The 27,141-nt window shown below is 35.9% G+C and overlaps 2 long non-coding RNA genes across 2 annotated transcripts; both read left to right on the top strand.

Annotated features, from left to right (window-relative positions):
* Positions 1-15,252: 15,252 nt before the first annotated feature.
* LOC131235607 (uncharacterized) lies at positions 15,253-16,973 on the top strand. The gene is made up of 3 exons (XR_009166230.1): positions 15,253-15,481; positions 16,498-16,597; positions 16,688-16,973. It is a non-coding gene; the product is annotated as an uncharacterized LOC131235607 (long non-coding RNA).
* A 983-nt stretch (positions 16,974-17,956) lies between these two features.
* On the top strand, positions 17,957-19,785 carry LOC131234342 (uncharacterized). The gene is made up of 3 exons (XR_009165684.1): positions 17,957-18,524; positions 18,644-18,728; positions 19,675-19,785. It is a non-coding gene; the product is annotated as an uncharacterized LOC131234342 (long non-coding RNA).
* Positions 19,786-27,141: the final 7,356 nt, after the last annotated feature.

Raw genomic sequence — 27,141 nt, 5'->3', positions numbered from 1 at the left:
ATACAGAAGGATAAAGAAATAAATAGCAAAGAAAGAAATCTAAGTTATTACAACATTCCCACACTTGCATAAAAGAAATTACAACATTCTCTACAAATGCGAAAAGGGAAATTACAACCCTCCACAAAAAAAAAAAAACAATCAATCCACATGACCAGAAATTATAGTGGTTCGCTTGTGTGTACACCAACTATTTAGAACAACAACCACATAACTACTCCACTCCTAATATCCCACACAGTGGATATTAGCGTTCACTATGAAAATAGATTTTTCAAAGTTCACCTAAAACCCTCACAATTATGTCTTTCAAGTGGGCTTACACAATTCAAAAAACCCTACACTCTGAGTTTTCTAGATCACCTCAGACAAACCAAAATAGAGAGATTTTCCTGGCACAATCTCAATGAAACCAAAAGAAAGAAATTTACAATAATGTAAAATACCTGGATATTCTCCTTTAAATGCAGCTCGGAAGAACCAAATCGGAGTAAAAGTTCAACGTAGAAGTTCAATGTCCACACTCACTTATGAAATGGTTCTAGGTCTAGATAGATTTTAGATTTAAAGCACCTTAGGCTAGCTTGATTTGATTTTGATTCCAAGAAATGGGAATACTTTAATCCCTCTTTCAAATATAATTGGAATGCAGAATACAAAATCAAATACAAAGAAAGCTAATTAAAGAGAATATAAAATGAGCACTAGATAACTTAAGAATATCACTAACTTATCGTTCAGAGTAGCGTATTGATTTACCTTGAATTGAATGTAAAACTTTGAAATTCGTGCTCTATTTATAGTTGAAGAAATCGTAATCTTGACTGGTCTTGAGGTCGACACGACTGGTCGTAGGACCAAAAGATTTTTGAGATTTTAAGCGCGATAGGATAAAGCCGTTCCACGACTGGTCATAGGCTCTGCTCGACCGGTCGAGTAGCCTCCATGACTAGTCGAGTCCTATCCATGACTGGTCATGTGGAACCATTTTCAGTTGTTGGACTTTAAATCGAGGCTGCAGGACTGGTCGAGCACTGTTCACACAACCGGTTGAGCAGTCTCAAGGACTGGTCGAGAAATTCTTGGACTGGTCGAGTTAGTGCTAAGACTAGTCGAACAAAGTCTAAGACTAGTCGAGAAATAGAGAATGCACTTATAAAGTGACTCAATTTAAATTATGTATTCAAAATGACATACCCTATGGTCAATCTAGGGTCATTCATACCTTATCCATGATGTATGAACATTGAAACTTCTTTTCCTTCAGTTGATAGATGTTCTTTGAAGTTCACAATAGTTGAGATATTAACATTCGTAGAAGCTTGAATTTGTGACATATTGGAGCTTGAGCTTGAGGATTAAAGTATAGAAACTTTTTCTTAACTTGTACGAAGCCTTGAAAAACCTGAACTTTTGAAGCTTGAAAGATTGAATTCACACTTGATGTTGTACTTGAACATGAACAAGTAATCTTGCATTTGAAGATCTTGAAGTAAAGACCATTGTCCTTGCACTGTCTTGAATATATTGATGCGCTACACTAGACACAGATTCCAAGATATTTTGGCATTACAAAATTTAACAATTATAGGAGGAGAAACCAAAGCACTTACAATCTCCCCCTTTGTCAAATGTGTGACAAAACACACTTCATAATAACATAAGCATTATACGTACAAAGAATCATGCACCAGTTATCAAAAGAAGCCAGTGACAATCTGGTTAAAGAATCATGCACCAGTTATAAATAGGTCGCATTAATTAATTCGCATTAATACCATCAATGCCTCCAACAATGCTACTCTCCCTTACTACTTACTCTACCCCTTACACAAAGAATGCAACATGTCCACAATCCACATGCCATATAGCACAAACACCATATATCAAGCATGACAAACTTCTCTCCCTTTTTGTCACAATATGACAAAGGAAGAAATCAATACATAAAACAGGACATAAATAAACAAGGAAGAATAAGACGAGCAATGAGGAATAATGGATTAAGACAAAATTCATAAGCAATAATGTTCAAGCATAATCAACCAACATCACTAGAGTTCAACCAAATTCAATCCCACAAACTGAAAGAAAGCGAAGTATCATAATAGTTATTACATGTCATATGAGAAAATACTAATCAGATCCTGAAGAAGGAGCAGGTATGGTAGGATCAAGTTTATGAAGTCCCTTGTTCAGGCGCCTAAGATATTTGCGCATATTTTTGAACTGCAAATCATGGGACACATTCGTATTCTCTACCTTCTCCTCAAGTGAGTGCAACCGCGCAACAAAGTTAGACGCTTATAGTCAAGATCATCTGCTGAGTTAGAATCAATCTCATCGAAAATATCATTCCTATTAATGTCATCTGGAGGTAAATCACTTTCTTACTCATTCACTATAGTAGCTCCTACAACACCCACATTGACTTGGCCTGTGACCAACCTCAGATTCATTTTGTTTATATTAGAATTGTTGAAGATTAGATGTTGAATGGGAGCCTCTCCAACAGGCATAGCCACTAATAAATGGGTGGCTAACACAATCATTAGAAAAGCAAAAGGGATATCATTGTGTCCAGGATGGAGACGGAATTGAATGATGTAGTGACAGATTAAAGAAGGAAGACATACATTGGTTCTAAAAACAATTACATGAAGAATCCGAACCATGAACGTAGTGAGTTCAGTTATGTTACCAGAACAGGGATAAACATTAGAAATAAATATCCTGTGAAGGACTCTTTATCTGAGTAACAAATACTTTGAAGCAGGTGCATTTCCATTAGTACTCCATTGCGCATCTATGTTACACAATTCCCTAGTAAGCATACGTTTTTCTGATTCAGATGGTTTAGCAACTAAACTATTAATTGGAATACCTTCGTCATTAATAGGTATGTCCATTAGACCAGAGATCAAATGTTGGTCTATTTCAACTCGACCTTCTCTAGTAGCAATAATAAATGTTAAATTTTCAATTGAAAAATCAGAAATACATGCATACAAAGCTTGCACAATGGACCGGTATATCGGCCCACCCCAATGTAGAATGTTATCCCATCCTATAGATTGGAGAAGAGGAAGGATTTTAAATGGAGCAAGATGTTTAACATGAACAGGTCATTCAACTATTACATTGCGCAACCTTATATCCCGCATATAGGAGGGACATCTTCAAGTGACCAAAGGTGGTGCACTTGATAAATGTCGATCTGGAAGAAGGACCACGAGAACTTTTCTTTTTGCCTCTACCTTTCATTTATAACTAGGAAATCAAGGAACTAAGAGGTTGTAAAAGATGTAAAGTGGGTTTTCTCAATATCAGATTTTGAAGAAGAAAATTCCAAAAACCTCAATGAAATAAGAAATAAATCACACCAAAGATAGAAAAGGAGTGATATTAACTTGAATCTATAAGTGAAATGGAAATAAAGCACTAACCTTGAAGAATTAGGAGATGGTTTTGACCGATCGATCTAGGACCCATTAGAGAAGAAGCACAAAATGAAGAAAAAGGGATTTTAAATAAAGGTCAAACTTATGACCCACGGCTGGCCAAGTACATGCTCGACCGGTCATGCTACGACTGGTCAAGTATGTACTCAACTGGTCGTGCACAGCTAAAAATGAGCAATTTTCATAAAATTTAAAATTTGAAACATATAAAATAACAATATATATACATTATGATACAGAAATGCATAAATAATCATTTCAAATTGTACATACCAAGTTCAAATTTTAATTTAGAAAACCTACTTTTGTCGATCGGTTTTGTGAATATGTCAGCAAGTTGAGTCTTGGTTGGTATGTATTCTAAAGAAATTGTCTTTTCTTCTACTAATTCACAAATATAGTGATATCTAATATCAATTTACTTGGTTCGTGAATGCTGGATTGGATTTTTAGATATATTAATCACACTGTAATTATCACAATATAAAACCATAGAGTCCTACGCAATTTCATAATCGCTTAACATTCTTTTCATCCATACAATTTGAGTACATGCATTACCTTCCGGAATGTATTCAGCTTTAACAGTTAAAAGCGATACGAAACTTTATTTCTTACTTTGCCAAGAAACTAAACAGTTCCCAACATAGAAACAACCACCACTGATTGATTTTCTATCATCAATATTAATAGCCCAATCAGCATCAATGTAACCAACTAATTGAACACTAGTATCATGTGGATACCAAAGACCCCGATTAGCAGAGCTTGCGACATATCGCATAATCCACTTAACAGCAGTTAAATGTGACTCTTTAGGGTCAGATTGATATCCAGCACAAATTCTTACGCTAAGTGCAATATCCAGTGTACTTGTAGTTAAATAAAGCAAACTTCCAATCATACTTCGATATAGTTTAGGATCCACACTCTTACCTATAGAGTCCTTTGAGAGTTTTAAAGTTGTACTCATATGAGGATCAAAATTTTTTCCATTCTCAAATCCGAACTTTTTAACTAAGTTCAGAGCATATTTGGTTTGACAAATAAGAAAACCATCGAGTTGCTGTTTAACTTGCAACCCTAGGAAATAATTCAATTCCCCAACCATATTCATTTTGAACTTAGATTTCATAAGATCTGTAAATTCAACAGTCATGTTAGCATAAGTAGATCCATAAATTATATCATCAACATAAATTTGCACTATTAAAATATAATCATTATGTTTCTTAACAAATAGATTTTTATCAACACTTCCCATTAGAAAATTATGACTTAGCAAAAACTTAGTTAACTTTTCATACCATGCCCTGGGAGGTTGTTTCAAACCGTAGAGCCTTTTTTAAGCGATAGACATTATTAACATTCTTAGGATCTTCAAAACCCGTTGGTTGTTCAACATACACTTCTTCATGCAAATTGCTATTTAAGAAAGCACTCTTTACATCCATTTGGTATATTTTGAACTTTCTAAAGCATGCAATGGATATAAATAGTCTGATTGATTCAAGACGAGCTACTGGAGCAAAGGTCTCATCATAATCGATGCCTTCAATTTGAGTGTACCCTTGTATAACCAGCCTAGCCTTGTTTCTAATGATATTACCAAATTCATGAGACTTGTTTTGAAAAATTCACTTAGTTCCGATAATATGTTTATCTTTAGGTCTTGGAACTAAGTACCAAACATCATTTCTTACAAATTGATTAAGCTTTTCTTGCATCGCAACTATCCAGTTTTCGTCAGTAAGAGCTTCTTTTACGTTAGCCGGTTCTATCTGAGACGTAAAGCATACGTAATTACACATATTTTCTAGTTGTCTATGAGTGCGCACAACAATGAGAGGATTTTTAAGAATCTGATTAGTTGGATGATCTTTAACAGTCCTCAGTTCAGAGTTATTTTAACTTGATGAAGTATCTGGTTTATCAATTAGAAGTACTTCATCATTTTCTAAACTTGAAATAGGTGTATTCAAGTGATCGTCAATAACCACATTAATAGACTCTTGAATAACACCGATCATCTTTTTAAGAACCCGATACGCTTGACTATTCAGAGCATACCCTAAAAATATTCCTTCATCACTTTTGGTGTCAAACTAACTTAGATTTTCTCAGTCACGTAAAATGTAGCACTTACTGCCAAAAACTTGAAAGTATTTAAAGTAGGCTTCTCATCAAACCACATTTTGTAATCCGTTTTACTATTTGATTTTCCAGTATAAACACGGTTAATTATATAACACAGTATTTATAGCTTCGGCCCAAAGATTTTTAGGGAGCTTCATACTATTTAACATTACATTTGCCATTTCTTGAAGCACTTTATTTTTTCTTTCTACCATACCATTTTGTTGGGTGTTTTGGGCGTAGAGAATTCATGTGATATTCCCTGATCACTGCAAACTTCTCAACATCGCTATTCTCAAATCCTGATCCATGATCACTACGAATCTTATAGACTTGAGACTCTTTTTTAGTTTGGATACGTCTAAGTACCCTTTTTTACTTGATCGAGAGTTTCTGATTTGTCTCTTAAGAAGAATACCCAGGTATATCTGGTAAAGTCATCAACAATTATCAGAATTTACTTTTTGCCACCTCGACTCTCCGTTCTAGTTGGTCCAATAAGATCTATATGGAGGAGTTCGAGCGGTTTAGATGTGACATTGGAGTCTACCTTTTTGTGAGTACTCCTAATTTGTTTGCCAATCTAGCATTCGCCACATATTTTATCTATTTTTTGTATTTTGGGTAAACCTCTTACTAACTCTCTTTTATTCAATCTATACAAGTTGCGATAGTGTACATGTCCAAGGTGTTTATGCCATAACTTGGTCTCATTAGTATGGACCATGTAACACGATAATTAGATGAGCTTGAATCACTTACTATGTAGCAGTTTTCAGAAGTTCTGTGACCAGTTAATTTTACAGAACCATTCTTATTTAAAATTTCACACCTTAGGTTGGTAAATTTTATGCTATGATTATTATCACATATTTGAGAAATGCTTAATAAATTGTGTTTTAACCCTTCTACATATAAAACATTCTCAAATAAAGGAAGGTTAAAGAGTTGAATCGTACCTTGGCTAACAATCCTGCAGTTATTACCATCACCGAATGTGACTGAACTATCAGTCATATCTTTAAGATTAGTAAACAGACCCTTATCGCCTGTCATATGTCTGGAGCAACCACTGTTTAGGTACCACTTTGAATGGCTTGAAGCTTTGAAAGCGGTGTGGGCAACCAAGTAAGTAACTTTAGGAACCCATTTCATTACAGTCTTAGGTTTAGGAGTATAGTTGGTCTTCTTATTTGTAGTTGTTATAAGACTAACCCACTGAGTTAGATTTTAACAACTCCTTAAGTAAATCAACAATTTTCTTAGCTAAAAGATTACGATTATGATTTTTATAGTTGATATGGTTGCTTTTAGATTTTAAGGATTGAAAAGTTTTAACATTTTTACGATAATTTTGATTTTGGCTTTTCCCTTCTGAGTTTGAAGACTCTCCTTTCACAAATTTAGGAGGAATATTCTTATGTTTGGGATATATACTTTTGTTATAGCACAATCTAGATCGGTCGCCACATTTTCTAAATCCGGATAATAGTTTTTCTAACTTAGGATCACCTTGGGCATACCTTCATGTGTCTTTTAAACTCAAAAGTGAAAAGACTTCAAGTTTTAGTTTTTCATTTTCAGATTTTAGATTTTCAAATTGGGAGTTTTTGAAATCTAAGTTACACGTAGTTTTTTCAAAACAATCTGAAATGTGAGATTTTTCTAAAACAAGAGTATCAAAATTTTCTTTAAGTTTCGAAAACTTTTCTTTGTAAAGTTTTAGTTTTACGGCAATTTTACAACTCTCCTTGTAAAGGACATTATAAGCATCTTAAAGATCTTCTTCATTTTCATGATCACTATTCAGATTTTCTTCACTAGTTGAATCATCATGCTCTGAAAAGTGAACTTGGCTAGAGTCATAAGGGCTTTGACTTCATTACCTGAATCGGTTTCAGAATCTTCTAATTCAGAAGAGGATTTAGAGCCAGAAGATTCATCCCAAGTAGCCAACATACCTTTCTTTTTAGGTTTGTCCTTTTTAGGACACTTATTCGCTAAATGCCCATATTTATGGCAGTTGTAACATTAACTGTCTTTTAAAGATTTTCAAGTTTTAGATTTAGATCTTTTCTTTTCATTAGGTTTTTGAAAATCAACCCTCTTTTTACTTTTGAAAATCTTATAAAACTTTTTAGCTAAAAGGGTCATATCATCTTCAGAATTTTCTAAATCAGAATTACTATTTTCTTGAGAAATACATTTAGAAGATTTAAGAGCGATAGATTTACATTTAGGAGCTTAAAATGTTAACTCATAGGTTTGTAAAGAACCAACTAATTCTTCTATCCTCATATTATCCGTATCACAAAGTTCCTGGATCACGGTCACCTTTGAATTGAACCGTTCAGGGAGTGAGTGTAGTATCTTTGCACAAACTTTACTTTCTGGAATTTTATCACCAAGACCCCACATAAAGTTAATAATGTCATTTAGTCTTGTATAGAAGTCCATGAAAGTTTCACTTTCTTCCATACGTATGCCCTCAAATTTGGTTGTGAGGATTTGAACTTTAGATTTCTTGACAATTGTTGTTCCCTCGCATGTCATTTCTAAAATATCTCAGGCTTGCTTTGCAGTATCATAGGATATAATTCTTTTGAATTCATGTAGTGATAGTGCACAACTTATGGCATTCAAAGCCTTTGCATTGGTACTATTATTTTTCTGAAGAGTGGTCCAAGAAAAATAAGGTGTGACTTTCATAGATTTGGAACCATCGATACCAGTTACTTTAGTGGTATGAGGGGTCCATTCAGTCACTGTGGCTTGCCACACATTCTCATCCATAGATTTTAAGAAAATCCTTATTCTGGCTTTCCAATAGGCATAATTGAAGCCATCAAATGGTAGAGGCTTGGTAATTGAAATGCTATTAAAATTTGACATCTCAAATAACTCAGATCGATTAGCTCAGGAAATAAATCCAAAAAGAATAATTAAAAGTGAGCTATTAGGCTCTGATACCACTTGAAAAGGCCAAGCTATTAAGTCTTAAAGGGGGGGGGGGGGGGGGGGGGGTTAATAGGACTATGTCAAATTTTAAAATTAACAATGGAATTTAAACAAATACAAATACTGATAGCAATAAACAATATCACAATGTTAAAATTAAATACAACCTCAAATGTACAAGTATTGAGAGATTAATACAAATGTTGTTCTAAGGACAACCTTACACCAAAAACCAAAGGTTTATGGTAGGATAACCTGATTTCTAAAAAGGTCTGTGTATCAAAAACTCAAACTGATACAGAAGAATAAAGAAATAAATAGCAAAGAAAGAAATCTAAGTTATTACAACATTCCCACACTTGCATAAAAGAAATTACAACATTCTCTACAAATGCGAAAAGAGAAATTACAATCGTCCACAAAAAGAAATAAACAATCAATCCACAAGACCAGAAATTATAGTGGTTCACTTGTGTGTACACCAACTATTTAGAAAAATAATCACACAACTACTCCACTCCTAATATTCTCACACAATGGATATTAGCGTTCACTATGAAAGTAGGTTTTTCAAGGTTCACCTAAAACCCTCACAATTATGTCTTTCAAGTGGGCTTACACAATTCAAAAAATCCCACACTCTAAGTTTTCTAGATCACCTCAGACAAACCAAAACAGAGAGATTTTTCTGGCAAAATCTCAATGAAACCAAAAGATAGAAATTTACAATAATGTAAAATACCTAGATATTCTCCTTTAGATAGAGCCCAGAAGAACCAAATCGAAGTAGAAGTTTAACGTAGAAGTTCAATGTCCACACTCATGAAATGGTTTTAAGTTTAGACAGATTTTAGATTTAAAGCACCTTGGGTTAGCTTGATTTGATTTTGATTCCAATAAATGGGAATACTTCAATCCCTCTTTCAAATATAATTGGAATGCAGAATACAAAATTAAATACAAAGAAAGCTAATAAAAGAGAATATAAAATGAGCACTAGATAGCTTAAGAATATCACTTACTTATCTTTTAGAGTGGCGTATTGATTTACCTTGAATTGAATGTAAAACTCTGAAATTCGTGCTCTATTTATAGTTGAAGAAATCGCATTCTCGACTGGTCTTGAGGTCGGCACGACTGGTCGTAGGACCAATAGATTTTTCAGATTTTGAGCACGATAGGACAAAGCCGTTCCACGACTGGTTGTAGGCTCTGCTCAACCGGTTAAGTAGCCTCCACTACTAGTCGAGTCCTGTCCACGACTGGTCATGTGGAACCATTTTCAGTTGCTGGACTTTAAGTCGAGGCTGCAGGACTGGTCGAGCCCTGTTCACACGACCGATCGAGCAGTCTCAAGGACTGGTCAAGGAATTCTTGGACTGGTCGAGCCAGTGTTAGGACTAGTCGAATAAAGTCCAAGACTAGTCAAGAAACAGTCAATGCACTTATAAAGTGACTCAATTTAAATTATGTATTCAAAATGACCTACCTTATAGTCAATCTAGGGTCATTCATACCTTATACATGATGTATGAACATTGAAACTTCTTTTTCTTCGGTTGATAGATGTTCTTTGAAGTTCACAACAGTTGAGATATTAAAATTCGTAGAAGCTTGAACTCTAGACTTCTGAAGCTTGAATTTATGACATATTGAAGCTTGAGCTTGAGGATTAAAGGATAAAAACTTTTTCTTAACTTGTACAAAGCCTTGAAAAACTTGAACTTTTGAAGCTTGAAAGCTTAAATTCACACTTGATGTTGTACTTAAACATGAACAAGTAATCTTGCATTTGAAGATCTTGAAGTAAAGACCATTGTCCTTGCATTGTCTTGAATTTATTGATGCGCTACACTAGACACAGATTCCAAGATGTTTTGGCACTACAAAATTTAACAATTATAGGAGGTAGAAACCATAGCACTTACAAAATTTGACATCTCAAATAGTTCAAATCAATTAGCTCAGGAGATAAATCCAAAAAGAATAATTAAAAGCGAGCTATTAGGCTCTGATACCACTTGAAAAGGGCGAGCTATTGAGTCTTAGAGGGGGGGGGGGGGGGTTGAATAGGACTATGCCAAATTTAAAAATTAACAACGGAATTTAAACAAGTACAAATACTGATAGCAATAAATAATCTCACAATGTTGAAATTAAATACAACGTCAAATGTACGAGTATTAAGAGATTGATACAAATGTTGTTCTAAGGACAACCTTACACTAAAAACCAAAGGTTTATGGTAGGATAACCTGATTCCTAGAAAGGTCTGTGTATCAAAAACTCAAATTAATATAGAAGAATAAAGAAATAAATAGCAAGGAAAGAAATCTAAGTTATTACAACATTCCCACACTTGCATAAAAGAAATTACAACATACTCCACAAATGCAAAAAGAAAAATTACAACCATCCACAGAAAGAAATAAACAATCAATCCACAACACCAGAAATTATAGTGGTTCGCTTGTGTGTACACCGACTGTTTAGAAAACAACCACACAACTACTCCACTCCTAATATCCTCACACAGTGGATATTAGCGTTCACTATGAAAATAGGTTTTTAAGGTTCACCTAAAATCTTCACAATTGTGTCTTTTAAATATCCTCACACAGTGGATATTATTCTAAGTTTTCTGGATCACCTCAGACAAACCAAAATAGAGAGATTTTTCTGACATAATCTCAATTAAACCAAAAGATAGAAATTTACAATAATGTAAAATACCTGGATATTCTCCTTTAGATGCAGCCCGGAAGAACCAAATCAGAGTAGAAGTTCAATGTCCACACTCACTTATGAAATGGTTTTAGGTCTAAATAATTTTAGATTAAAAGCACCTTGGGCTAGCTTGATTTGATTTTGATTCCAAATGGGAATACTTCAATCCCTCTTTCAAATATAATTGGAATACAGAATATAAAATTAAATACAAAGAAAGCTAATTAAAGAGAATATAAAATGAGCACTAGATAGCTTAAGAATATCACTAACTTATCTTTCAGAGTAGTGTATTGATTTAACTTGAATTGAATGTAATACTCTGAAATTCGTGCTCTATTTATAGTTGAAGAAATCGCATTGTTGACTGGTCCTGAGGTTGACACGACTGGTAGTAGGACCAAAAGATTTTTGAAATTTTGAGCGCAACAGGATAAAGCCGTTCCACGACTGGTCGTATGCTCTGCTTGACCGGTCGAGTGGCCTCCACGACTAGTCGAGTCCTGTTCACGATTGGTCGTGTGGAACCATTTTCAGTTGTTGGACTTTGAGTCGAGACTGCAGGACTGCTCAAGCGGTGTTCACATGACCGGTCGAGCAGTCTCCAGGACTGGTCGAGGATTTAACAAAAATTCTTGAAGATCAGTAACGACCATAGGACTAGTTGAGGAATTCTTAGACTGGTCGAACTAGTGCTAGGACTAGTCGAACAAATTCCAAGACTAGTCGAGAAACAGCCAATGCACTTATAAAGTGACTCAATTTAAATTATGTATTCAAAATGACCTACCCTATGGTCAATCTAGGGTCATTCATACCTTATACATGATGTATGAACATTAAAACTTCTTTTCCTTCGGTTGATAGATGTTCTTTGAGTTCATGATAGTTGAGATATTAACATTCATAGAAGCTTGAACTCGAGACTTCTGAAGCTTGAATTTGTGACATATTAAAGCTTGAGCTTGAGGATCAAAGTATAGAAACTTTTTCTTAACTTGTACGAAGCCTTGAAAAACCTAAACTTTTGAAGCTTGAAAACTTGAATTCACACGTGATGTTGTACTTGAACATGAACAAGTAATCTTGCATTTGAAGATCTTGAAGTAAAGACCATTGTCCTTGCACTATCTTGAATATATTGATGCGCTACATAAGACATAGATTCCAAGATGTTTTGGCACTACAAAATTTGACAATTATAGGAGCTAGAAACCATAGCACTGAGACCCATATAACTGGAAAACTAAGACCTATATAATAGGACATCTGCGACCGCGACCCATATAATAAGATAACTGCGACCCATATAACATGACAATTGCGATCCATACAACTGAGACCAATATAACAGGAAAACTAAGACCCATATAACAGGACAACTGCAACCGCGACCCATATAACAGGATAACTGCGACCCATATAACAGGACAACTGCGCTCCATACAACTGAGACTCATATAATAGGATAAATGTGACCCATATAATAGGATAACTGCGATCCATACAACTGAGACCTATATAACAGGAAAACTAAGACCCATAAAACAGGACATTTGCGACCGCGACCCATATAACAGGATAACTGTGACCTATATAACAGGACAACTGTGATCCATACAACTGAAACCCATATAACAGGAAAACTAAGACCCATATAATAGGATAACTACGACTGCAACCCATATAATAGGATAACTATGATCCATATAATAGGACAAATGCGATCTATACAATTGAGACCCATATAACATGACAACTACGATCCATACAACTGCGGCCCATTTGGGTCGTAGTTGCCATGTTATATGGGTCATGGTTGTCATGTTGTATGGATCATGGTTTTCAACGTGTTCAATTCCTTTTCTACCAAACCATTAATACCATAGCTTAAGGCCCACAAAGGGGTGATCGAATCCATCCACCTTATCGGCCAGCTCGGCGTGGGCCCAAAAAGTCCTAACTTGGGCAATGTCCACTTCTAACAAACATCACAGTGAGCCTGAAAACTTTCAACCGTCACCATTATTTTCTATTTTGTGGGTCATAAAAGCACTGGATCAGGCTGATATTTGGGCCCTAGCCCTAAAATGACACGACAAAAAGGATGGGTGGAATGGATTATACACATACATCAGTGTGGGCCCATTTAGGTCGTGGTTTGCATGGGTCGTAGTTGCCATGTTATATGGGTCGTGGTTGTCATGTTGTATGGATCATGGTTTTGAACGTGTTGACATCTTTTTCTACCAAACCATTGGTACCATAGCTTAAGGCCCACAATGGGGTGATCTATTCCGTCCACCTTGTTGGCCTGCTTCGCTTGGGCCTAAAAAAGTCCTGACTTAGGTAGTGTTCACTTCTAACAAACATCATAGTGAGCCTGAAAAGTTTCGACAGTGGGTTCCATTGTCACCATTATTTTTTATTACGTGACCCACACGAGTTCTGGATTAGGCTAATATCTGGGCCTTAACCCTAAAATGGCACGGCAAAAAGGATGGGCGGCATGGATTATACACATACAATTTGGCTAGTAGTGTCACCAATAGGAGGCCGTTCCAGTTAATTGTAATAGCAAGAGTACTATCAATTTGGCTAAAAATTTTATTTATTACTCACGTACTAAACACATTGATGTTCATCACTACTTTATCCAACTGGTGCTTGAGAAAGGAGGCGTAACACTAGAGAAGATTCACACCAACATGAATCATGCAGACATCCTCACTAAGGTCATTCCTACAAAGAAGTTCAAGTTCTATGCAACTTCTCTGGCCGTGACAATAGCGTAAAAGAAGGACGGAGTGTGAACGAGAAGCTATGATGTGATGCAGAGATAAGAGAAGAGGTCAAAGAGCTACACAGTTGAAGATAGAAGACATGGTAGAGATTGTTGTCAGAAGATGTCTTTAATCTTCTGTGTGCTGCTCATCCAGTCGAGAGGACTACTTGACTAGTTAAAGAGAGCTTTGACCAATCGAAGTCTACTCGACTCGAAGTCTAGCAGCGCTGTTTTTTTTTAGTTCCATGGTGCTTAACCAGTCGAGGGTCAAGCTCGACCGGTCGAAGGGGTCCTTCGACCAGTCAAAGCCCTCCTTTGACTAGTTGAGGGTTACGCAGATGCTGTGTAGATTTTATACGAACTACATAAATTTGAGATGGTTTTAGAAAGATGTGTAAGTGGAGTTTCCTAAACTATAAATAGGGGTCCCTAGGGCCTTTCTAAACTATTCTAAGGCTTCCTATAGGGTTTTTCAGGGTTTCTAAAAGGGTTCTAGGGTTATCAAAGAGTGTAGAAAGGGTGAGATTCAAGCTTGTTTGAATCGGGTAAGTCCTCTCTCTGTGTAATTTATATTTTCATAGTGAAGATTGATCGCTTTGTGCCGTGGTTTTTTCTACTACTAAAAAATAGGACAAAGCTAATGGACATGTGGCTATTTTAGCTATGGCTTTTAGCAGTCAAAAATACTGATGACTAAAATCCATAGCCGAAGTACCATAATCCGTAGCCAAAAGGTAGATTTTTAAGAGTGGACGTTCAATCGCTACTGTTTTCTCATGGTGTTGTTCATCCGAGATTTATTTCGAGATGATTTTTTAGTATTAACCTTAAAAGTTGTTTACAAATGGATTTGTGATGTGGATTGAACACAAACATCATGATGGAGCCTGTAGAGCCCTACCAGATCCAAAGTACAAGCCACCATTGTCATTTATACAGTGAATGGGTGTGAGCTTTACAATTTATGTAAAATAGTGGTGACTCGTTCATATAAAACATGGGTTTGATATATGGCTATCAGGACCATCCAAATAATGGGTATTGTTGTAGATGGTTTATATTTATAATTTTCTTATGTAATAGTATCTTAAACATCTAATAAATGGACCCTTAATTGTATGGCTGTGAATAGAGTGTATTTATAAATTATGAAAAATGAACATTTTTTGGATTTGAACTCTTATCCCATTTCAAAAGAGGAATTTCCAAATCCCTCTTTTGACCACCTTTTCTTCCTCTCCGTTCTTGCTTTTGAACACTCTCTTCATCTTCCGAGCATCCTTCTGCCTTGCGGTGAAGTGATGATTCAGACCGTTCATCCAGAAGCTCGTATCCAGAAGCTATGAATCTTTCGAGCGCCCTTCTTTCGAATGCACATTCTCAATAATTAGAGATCATCATATTTCATGCTAAGGTGAGTCATAAATTTCCAAATCCCTCTTTTAAGTTTGTGTGGATGATAAGATGTCTAACGATGGTTTGACAAGAGGATTGTTGATGGTCCACATTCAACTTGGACGTGTGACCTCCCTGGCAAGTGGAATGGCCTGATTTTTCAAACCACGTGATGTGTAGTGTGGACTGTGGAATCCACCTGAGGCATTACTCGGATGTCACGTTGTTTATCTGCCAGCCCACTTCGATCTATGTGGTGTACATCCATGCTGTTTATCAGGTGGCCCCAAAATTGAAGCTGATCCAAATATCAAGTGGACCACTCCATATGAAACAGCTGTGATTGAACACCTACCGTTAAAAACTTTGAGGGCTCATGTAATGTTTATTTTACATCCAAATAGTTGATAAGATAAAAAAGACTAGATAAATATCAGCTTGATCTGAAACTTCTGTGGCCCACGAGAAGTTTTTAATGGTCAATCACTATTGTTTCTTGTGTTGTGGTCTACTTGAGATTTAGATATGCTTCAGTTTCATGTCTCACGTCTTAAAATGATCATAGGTTACGTATGTTTTACCTTTACTTATGAGTTCCTGTTTTCAGAGTTGCATTGCTAGTTTCGACTTTTAGGTATTTGATAAAATGCATGGATATGCTGTCGTGGTGGAATGAGCTGCATTATCTTTTTTGCTACGTCAATGTCTTGAGGCCAATGTTCTTTTGGGAATGAATAAGCACTTGCTGACATCCTTTGATCTCTAGCACTACAGATCTCATTGTTGTCCCCAACATTATTTATTTCTTTTGATCTATGTAACAATTGCTTAAGCTTAGTTATGTTGGTTAGCATGAGGAGGTGATTATAAATAGTAACTATTATTATTCTATGCTACTAGATGTAGTTAAGTGCAATGACTAGGGCTCTGAAGTTGACAATATCTCCCTATGTCTTATCTTTCAAAAAATTATTTCCCTATCTTGCAGTTGCCTTATAGCATGATCCCAAGTCTTAACATTTTTCTTTCTTCCAGAAACTGTGTTTGGCATTGGCTTCCAAATGGGCAATGGAAGATGGGAAGGATACAATCAATTTTAGGGGTGGATACAGTTATTTCACTTTCATATGGGGAAGTGAGTAAATCACTTGTGGGTTTCTTTTAAGCAACAACTATCGAGTGCCTTAAATTGGCTGGATTAACTATAACCTAATTTTACAAGCAGGAGGTGACAGTATCCAATGAAAAGCTATTACCTGCAAATCCAGATATCCTTGAGGGTGTCGATGATCTTATTAAGCTTAGTTACCTGAATTAGCCCTCAGTTCTCTACAACCTTTAGTACAGATATTGTCCTGAAAAGATTTATGTGAGCATCATTCTTGATTTTTTTTCCTGCTTAGTGTGATGTTGGTTCCACCTCCATTGCCTTTATTGACTTCCTTTCCCATTTATCTTTCTGTAGAGTATAGCAAGGCTTGTTTTGGTTGCAATCAATCCCTTTAAAGAGGTGTCTCTTTATAGAAATGATTTTGTTATAGGCTATAGACAAAAACTTATGCATAGTCCACATGTATACGCTATAGTAGATACTACCTTCAATGGGATGATTAGAGGAGGAATGGAAGAAACCTACCAAAGGATCCCTGAATTTCACTGAATTTTTGGATTTCCAGTATAAAAATGCTAACGTATTAGCTTATATGCACCAATAATCTCACATTTCACTAAATTTTTGGATCTGCAACATGAAATGAAGAAATTCACGAAGATGATTGTGAAAATGATGAAGGAAGAGAAGTTGTACGGATCTCAGGGGTGGTCCTATCGTCCTGTCGCAGGTTCGTTTCTTTTTGTAAGATGAACAATTCTCCAAATCCAGTTTTGGTGGGCCTTGTTTAATCTTGTTAATTGGATTTTACTCTCTGTCGAGTTCAAATAGAAAATGAATGCAACACAATTCAGGTTGCCTTTAAAGATAAGGGAGCATCTTACGTTCAGTGGGTGGCGCTAGGGATAGTTGTGCCATGGGTTATGTGCAAGTGAAAGGATGCTCTTGATCCAGTGGTTAATATGCTTACATATTCCATCCATCTATCCTGCAAGAAATGAGCAGTTCACATCAGAGGTAATGAAGGATTAAAGATGCTTTTCTCTCTTTTTTTCTGTTTTAATTAAAGATCAATGCTTGCAATGGAAGGAATTGCAGAGATACTTTCACTGGCCCTAATAAACCCTACAAGCCTATGCTATGGACTGAGAACTAGACTACTCAGTAAGTATAACTTCTTGATAATAAGACTTAAATAATTAGTGCATTGGACCATTCAATTAATTAATGATTATATTACCAATGATAATACTAAAACAAAAACAATAGGGGACCGGGGGTTATCTTTTAAACTAGATACGATCTTAATGCTAAAACTCTTCCTCCATACACATTGAATACATGCTGATCATGGAAAATTAAATAGTGAACCATTGCATGGATTCAAAATATTCTGAAAATTTTGATGATTAGACGATCTTAACAGTTTGAGCATGTAAAACTTGGAGTGCTAACAATTTATCCTTTGTAACTGTGAAGTTCATTGTCATCAACTGGATGTTTATGGTCATCTTATTAGCAAGTTTGGTGATATGTCCATCTACACTATGGGCCCATGATTTGGGTAGTCAGCATTGGCCTGTAAGTATGTGACATGTATGTTTGATGGTTTGGAGCATCCTATTGAGGTGTGGCTCACTGGATTTCAAATTTTCCCTAACAATAATATTAGGTCAAGAAGATGTATTTGTAAAAGAAAAAGAAGAAGAAGAAGAAGAAATATTTGCAACCAAAGTCTAGTTTGCAGCCAAAGTCTAGATGTTTTTCAAATTCAAGAAGACCCATTTTACATGATGGCCTGTTTTTAAAAGAGACTAACTGTATCAATTGGTTTGGTAATTACAGGTACAGATTGTTTGGTGACCTACCATCTCAAAGATCAGCCAAAGATCTAGCATACTCGATCGCTCATTTCTTCTTGAAGAACGACACACTCAACAACTACTACATGGTGCAACTTGTTCTGAATTTCTGAAACAACTTCTCGAAGACACAGTGACTCAATTGTAATCAATTAAGGCAAAGGAATCCTTTTCCCTGGCAATATTATCTTTTCATCTATACTGACAGTATCATGGAGGAACTAGTTTTGGGAGATACGCTTCTGAGTTCGTAACAACACGCTACTATGATGAAGCTCCACTTGATGAATATGGTTAGACAATTTGATCCCTTTCCTTCACCAATGAAATCTAATATTAATATTCCATATGAAACGTTACTAGTAGTCACTGAATTTCTCTTGAAAAATGATTGTAAAAGAGAACAAATTCAAATAGGAAGGTTGAACGTTCCCTGACAACTGAGATTATTATAATTTTGTCTCCTTTTTTTTACGTGAATTAACTAATTCAGCAATCATCAACTTCAGTTATAGGACTTTACTTTGTTTTATGGCAGAAAAATGAAATTACTTATGAGAAGATGCAAGTCCTAAGGTTAAATCAATATGTCAAATTGAATTGCAATTAATAGTCTAAGTGGAAGTACTCTTCTTGTAGTTTTCTTGCCTAGCATTCGTATTGAAAGACTGGGCTCTGAGTTCTGAAAGCACTACTTTGAGTTTTTAATTGAAAGAAATGTAACTGAAATTTGAAGCTACTTCCACAGTGTGAGTTGTAAGAAACATCATTGCATTTTGTCATTTTCTCTTGATTAATATGGACGTTTTTAATGAAAAAATAAAAATAAAAATGGATGTTTTCATTTCTCCTTGTGACCCTTGCTTTTTTCAATGTTGAGAGCATTTCAATCACAACAATGGTGCACGCTACTTTTCAATGATCAAATAAGCTGAATAGAAAGAGTTTAGCATCACAAGGCTAGAATTACACCACCTTCGAAGTTGAGCTATTCGTATGTTTTCAGCTGTGTGAAATTCTAAATGTTATCGAGAAAATAGAAATGACTAAAATTAACAAAACAGTTTGAAATAAAATGTCAATTATAAGAGAGTGACAACACAACTCTAAAGTGACTATGATCTTACCATTTTATTGTCAATGTAAAATTAGTAACTTGTTAGTTTTTCTATGTCCCTTATTAGTTTTAAGAGTTTGTCCAAAAGAAAAGAATTTGATTAGTTTTGATCTTTTCGTAAGGCATGCAAAGGGAAACAAAATGGGGCCACCTCAGGGACTTGCACTCTGCTTTGAGACTCTGTAGAAAGGCTTTGCTTTGGGGTTTTCCCATTGTCCAGAAATTGGGGGAGGAAATAGAGGTAGTAATACTATAGTTTTTTTTTTTCAGATAACAAGAAAAAGGATAATGATCCAACTATCATAGTTGAATAGGGACATGTGGGCAGTGCAATCACCTCATCTGAACTGTCCAGTAGGTCCATCCCACACTTCATGGGCTCCCATTTGAAAATCTCATTGATCATGAAATCCTAGCCATCCTGAATAGCCTATAAAATGGACAGTCAAGATTGTTTATGGAAATAAATAGTCATTCCACCCAGATATTTGGGACACTAATGGATTGATTGCTTATAGTTCAAAAAAATTATTTAATTATCATTCTTCATCATCCCATCCATGGCTTGGAAGGAAGTTGTGAACACATTTTTTTAAAGGATGGATTGCATCTCCATGTGGCATGATTCATGTTAACTAGTGAAATATTGATTGGGGCTAATGGTCTCTCCAAATTGATTGGATGGACCATTAAAATGTCCCTATACAACTAGGTAAAATGTTACTTGTATACTAGAAGATTGCTATGAGAGCAGCGGATCATTTCTCATGAAGAAGAAAGGAAAAAAGAAAATTAATATGATGGTTGTATGGAATGTTATAGTCTGATAAGAAGTTTGTGATGTAGGCTCAAGTCTATCAGCAGCCTGGAACTAATGTTTGTGCTACCTTCATTGCCAACAATCATTCTACCTCAGCTGTAACTACAAACTTCATTGGTGGACAATATTATCTTCCCCCACATTCCATCAGTATACTCCCTGATTGCAAGACTCGGGTCTTCAACACTTGAAAGGTAAATTAGGGGATCCTTTGGTAGGTTTGTAAGCTATTAGGGGAGGAATGGAAGAACCTGTCAGAAGAAAAGCGAGTGCCTTATGAAGAGGTCTTGGCTTATTGGTTATTGGACATTTTCTTCTCTGCCTATCCAAGTCTACAAACACTCTTAATTTCTGTTTCTTATGTATTTCAGATTGCCAAGAAGTAGAGGGAAGATTATCTACAACAAATGGAGCTTTACAAACAGAAGAAGAATGAGGTAAGTTTGCATACAAGCAATCAGATTTCTTATAAGACAGATCTGCAGAAAATGAGAATATATGTTATTTGGAACTAAGAAGCAACAGCTCTTCAAAAGGAAGATGAGGAACAGAGAAAGGTTCAAAAACAGGAAGCCATGTCTTGTTGATTAGCCATCGGCACTTTTTAAAGGATCTCAAGCATTCTTTCTTATAATTCAATGTTAGGAAGTTCATTCACCTACATTTAGCTGAAAGCCTAAAATATATCCCTGTTGTGTAAAGTAATAATTTAATTTCTCAGACAACACCATCTTTATTCCATAGACAAATTTCTTTTCAACAGTGACAACTGTTATTTGATGGTTAGGATCATCTAATTAGTGGGATTTTTGGTATATATTCCATCAATAATGGGGCCTGCGGTCTGGATTTAGGCACAGGTACCACACATGTAGGGTGGATGTCACTACAATATAGGAAAATGGTGGAAAATGCACATAGCAGTCTAGCTCATTAGCTACCCTTAGCCACAGGACATAATGGCATCTGTGTCTTTTGGTCTATCAATGGAAGGTCATTATGGTGGTGTACGGATGTATATCTAGTATTATATGCTTGGATGTTTGCCTCCACTATCAAAATTATTTTCTTTATCAACACTTTAACCATCCTGGCCCATGTTGCTTGCATTTTTATTTTTATTTTGGCTATGTGGACAATTGGAGGACTTTTGTGTGACATGTGCAGGTTCTTTTTTATTGTGCAGTGTAATGTCCTGTTTTCATTTTGTTCGCATTGATGTGGATCCTTTGGGTGTTTATATAGAAAGTAATGAGAGATTCGTTTTTGATGAGTTCTGTTGATAATAAAGCTGTGGTTTTTCCAATGGATGCATCTTTTTCATTAAAAAAGTTAACAAAACTGTTTACACTGTTGCATGTTGGTGATGTGCTTCGATTGGGCTAGTAGGTAAATATTTTTCTCATCATTTATGCTTCTTTAGAATTGATTCTTAGTTACCATTGTATGTATTTCATTTTTAATCGCACAGTCGATGTCCACCAATTCAATGGTCAGATAATCAAAATAATCTCTCTTTTTTTCTAGTTAATGATACATTTGAACTGGAATATATTATTTGGATAGTTTAATTTGAATTTCTTGTATGGCAGGTATTCAATTTTTAAGAAATTTGAAAGAGCTTGCATACCATCCATCACACTCTGTCAGAGTATTGAAGTTCTTCTCTTGTACAATTTTTACGTAGCTCAAAAAAGATGCAATGATGCAAGTCACGACACCATGGTTTTAAGATCAGAGACTCGAACTAACTCGTCTATTCCCGAGTTGAGTCGTACATGACGAGTGGGGAGTGACTCCTCTCACAATCCAATTCTCATTCATGTGAATATGCTTTGATATAAGACTGAAGCAGGATGGTTGCAAGTACTTAATTTTTGTCAATTGTAGTGTGGTACAGGCATAGAAAACCAAAATTTCCTTCAACTCTCCTTTTCATAGGCAAATCTAAAGTGAACCTTCAAACTAGTTTTGTGTTGAATATTCATATCAAACAAAAAGCAAATACAAAACCCAATCAAGACATTGAAGAATATGTGACTATCTTCCTCAAAGGTATGCATTTGCATCATGCTACAATTTGACTCATTAAACCACAAATTTTCAGTGTAGTAGTTAAATGCTTGTCCATATTACAGGTGGTTTTGCATCTCCAACTTCGCTTGGGTCAATGTGCTCCAATAAACTCATTTGTTGCTGAGTATGATAACATGCAATGCCTAAGGAGGCTGCTAGACATGGGATGTGTTTAGTGTAGTCGTAGTAGTTGTTGTAGAGGCTGCTGGTCATAAGATGAGATGGATGTTGTTGTGGAGGGACACTACATGCCATGGCGTTGTTTCTATTTTTCATGTTACAGCTCTGATGATTTATGGGTTGCTTATTTTTTTTATTGCTTTTAGTCCTTGTCTAAGCTTAGATTCCTTGTAATTGTTTCTTTTTATGGCATAAAGTGGTGTTATGCAATAGGTTAGGGCTGACACTTTTTCGTGGCGGTCAAGAAAATGGTATTTTTGAAAGACCACTTGCATTTCATTGCTATGTTCATAGATTTAGTTTCATCGAAAGCTTTTATTCATCCTCTGATGCTGCAACTGATGTTCGTATTTTGAAATTCTGATTTTCTGCAGGAGGGAATAGAAGCCCTAGACAGGGGAACTCTTACTCTGGATATACCAACATCAGTTGGTATCAACGCACACATCCATTTCTAGATATATCCATTTCTCCAAAGCCCTGAACGAACCAACCTATTTGAGAAGGCAAGTATACACAATAGAAAAAGCAAGAAATATATCATCCAAATTCGATGGATGATATATTATATATTTCAATTTTTTTAATTTTTAATTTAGGAACCGATAGCTAAAAATCGTCGAAAACACCAACAGTTTTAACCGTCGATCTTACCATCGGAAACGCTGACAGTTTTAGCCATCGAAAACTCCGACGGTTTTGGCCGTCGCCCTTACTGTTGGCAATGCCGACGGTTTTAATCCGTTGGCGAGCAACGCCGACGCACCCTTCGCCGACGGACCTTGCGACAGCTAAAATCCGTCAGGGAAGGTCATTGCCGATGGTTTTTAACCGTCGGTGTTGCCCTATTTTCTGGTAGTGTTCCCGCAAGAGTTTTCCACGTACAATCGTTGTGTTCTCTTGTGATTGCTATCCTAGATCTAGATTTGTATGATTCCACAGCATAAATCCCAACAAGCCCTTCCATTTACATCCCTGTTAACTCTAAAAAAATGACATTCACTAATTCCCGATCAGGTTAGTCATCCACTCAATGATGTTTGCCACTCTCCAGGGACACCCCAGAGATCACCCATTACAATGTTTGTGGAATCTCCCTTTTTAAATTTTTTTTTAAAAAAACACCAGGGTAGAAATTATATCTAACCACCACTTTATCCACATGAAGAACTGCCACTGCCTTTGTGCATTAAGTATTTTGATGTGATTTTTCTGTCAATTGCCTTAATAATTGAACTAAAGGTTTCTATTTATGATCATCGCTGAATCACAACCTTGTTTGTGCTATTTAGGGTCAGCTTTATGTATCTCATTTTGCCTAAAACATGAATTCTCATGATTTCTTGGAAAAAATTCAGTGACTGACTACTTGACTGAAATCAACCCTCTTTCATTAGGGCTTGGGATCGGCAGGTGCATTATTGGCAGCTAGAGTTAGCTCAATATTTCTATTGTAGTAATAAATAGATAAGGTGATTGTGTATTACTTATCATAATCCTCTTGGTGTCGTGAACTAGTGTATAAAATGATAAGAATCCATTATTTCTTGCTATTCACTAGATCTGTTGGTTTTTACAAATTCATCATCATCATTGTCTAAGCCTTATCCCAACTAATTGAGATCAGCTATGCAATCTTATTCCGCCATTTTCCTTAAAATTTTCAACCTTTAAATTCCACAAGTGAAAACTTACTACACGATAAAGAGAATGAGACTATTGCAACCATATAATAGAAGTCATGACATTCTTTAATCTATTTGTTTATACTCGTGCACTATTAGGTGCAAGAAGTTGCAAAATGAGGTAGGTAGGCCATGATCAAGACTCTTGGATTGCCAAATTTGGGATTCGGGGTTGTAAATATGGAATGAGTTCATTGTTCAAAATTTCAAAAAAAAAATTAGAATGAGTTTCTTTAAGAGGCTTGGAATTGGTTTCCTTTAAGAGGCTTCTTTCTATTAAAGAAGTTGATGATTCCTACAATACCTTCTCTTAAATAATGCAGCATAAAGTCCATGTCGTGGAAGAGCTTTATTGGAATCCGTTTCTTTAACCGCTTCAGTTTTTCCCAAGATATATTTGTATAATTCTTCCACTTGATTTGGAGTTTGTGTTCTTCTTGAGAATGCTTTGAGTTCTTAAGGTAGGGTTGGTTTCTGAAATTTTAGCTTGTAGTGCCTCTTGAATTTTCAATTACTGTTGTTTGAGGTATGTGTTATGTTAAGGGGCGTTTGGCTACTTAGGACAAAACTGACCCACCACTTTTGAGTGGAGCACTTTCACTCATGCCTACTTGTTGAAGTTGGTTGCCACTCTACTGACCCAGTGAACCTCACACTGATACCGTTCTTTCTCTTTTTGTTGGTCTAGACTCCTCCCTAGATTTGGTAGACGTGATCCTGAGGAATGTCTAGATTGTCAGTCTCCAGTTCTAGCACCTCTTAGTGAACCTTCACTATGAAAGGGATATGTCCAGGACCCTCGGTTGGTTAGATGTGAGCCTGGGATCATTTATACATGGCATTTTTTTCAGCAAAGCTTGTACAAATAGGTCATTTCAATAGTTTGAGAATGCTTACCACTTGTTCCACGTGATTAGCTGAGTGTGCAACTCAAGTTTGGTATTATTCCTTCCAAAAGCCTTCCAGAAACTTTGGCTATTGAAAATTTCATCTGAGCCATGCCATGTTTACTGACAGGACCATATTTCCACTATAGATTTCTGTTCTAAGATTTTTATCTGGTTAACTTTTTATTTCGGTTACCATTAATAGCAAGATATCTTTGTCACAATGCCAAAGTGACGACACCCCATTGGTTTGAACCAAACAGCCTAATGGGCTAGGTTACTTGCTATAATTCACTGAGCATTAATCGAATCCTCTTTTCTTTTATCTATATAACGCAGCCACACATTCTTTTCACAAGGTACAACAGGACCTCATTCACGAGATCAGTAAGCATAGTTTTACTACATTTTTTTTAGTGAGCCTTTCATTTTCTGACCTTTTATTTAGTAAGCCTTTTTTTTTCTGCCCTTCGCCACTTTAGTCCACTCAGTTAGTCAATTCTCAAACCTTCCTCCTATTAGCCATAGGATCGAAATCGCAACATACAAATACAATCTTAGGCCCTTGGAAACCTTTCTAGGATAACCGTTTGACTATAGGCATAGTGAAAGATTTATTAATCACTAATTTGGACATGAATTAAAACAAGAACTCTCTTTGACAAAGACCCAAATGACAACCTTATAAATAGGAGATTTAAACTTTCCAATGATGTATAATATTCCATAAACATTTAGGTTGATCAGAATATGAAATTATGGGACCATACACTTGTGAAGTATTTGCAACTTGACCCAAATTTTTTATCATAAGCGACTACCAACGGACTCACATCTTTGGCCGAGTAGAAGGCCAGGATCCATAAGGATTAGGAAGAGATATAACGACTTGTCTGCCCTAGTTAGGCAGACAATCGACATATCGGATTTAAGCCTACCACAACCATTTTTACGTATAAACCCGATCATGAAGAGCATAATATACTACCCTTAGGTAAACTTTATTGTCCAACATATAGTGCAATAATAATGATTTTGACATCTATTTTTGAACCTCGTAGGTGGAAACTTTTAAGAGTGGTATACCACAACGAGCCAAGTCATTAGAGTTAGTATATACCCTAATATGTATATGAACGTAAAATCAACCGAAACTTAGGCGTATGAAATTAAAATATCTTTACCTATTTACATTAGGCAAATTTTGGGGACAAAATTGTCTTTAAGGGGGGTAGATTGTAATGTCCTGAATTTTCACCATTTTAGATTTCTAAAAACACTTGAAAATTTTCCCTATAATTAGCTCACGTTGTCACTAACCAACCCTTAATACTCGTGGTGAGCCTATACGTGAGCTGTACCAATAAAGAACCACCCAAATTTAATTAATCAACCGCATAAAACCAACAAATCCACCTGATCACTTAAGCATCAAGTATAACCTTGTGATTTGTTCACATAGGGCCCAAATCTAGCCGCTCTATCACTAACTAATCAAGACGACCACAACTAAATTAAAGATCTATCCAAAGCTGAGACAACTAGTGGTCGGATCATAATTAATAAACCAAAGTGACCCAATTATCCATTTAGCATACGAACCAACGGTTTCGAGTGATTATGACTGAATCACCATTTTCACCAATTGCAAATAGGTTACAATATGAACATAGTTAATCTAAACCCTAGTCATTGTGCACAAGAAATCTTGCTATCTAATTCATTCCAAAAATGCCTTGATTTTCTAAATAAGCTCTAGACCGCTCGTTAGTGGGCTATTAGTTCTGAAACTATAGAATAAGGTCTGTCTTACTGGGCTCGACATCCATCATGTGAGCCAAACTCGAATAGTGTCTAGCATCGCTCAACTTGAGCCGAAGGGTGGGTGCATGAGAAGTGCAAATATCATAGGGAAGAAGCTAAAACTTAAGTGATTTAAGT

Source organism: Magnolia sinica, chromosome 19, assembly GCF_029962835.1.
Source record: "Magnolia sinica isolate HGM2019 chromosome 19, MsV1, whole genome shotgun sequence".
Lineage (NCBI taxonomy): Eukaryota > Viridiplantae > Streptophyta > Magnoliopsida > Magnoliales > Magnoliaceae > Magnolia > Magnolia sinica.
Note: the sequence above shows the minus strand (reverse complement) of the source record. Positions and strands in the feature narration are given on the sequence as shown.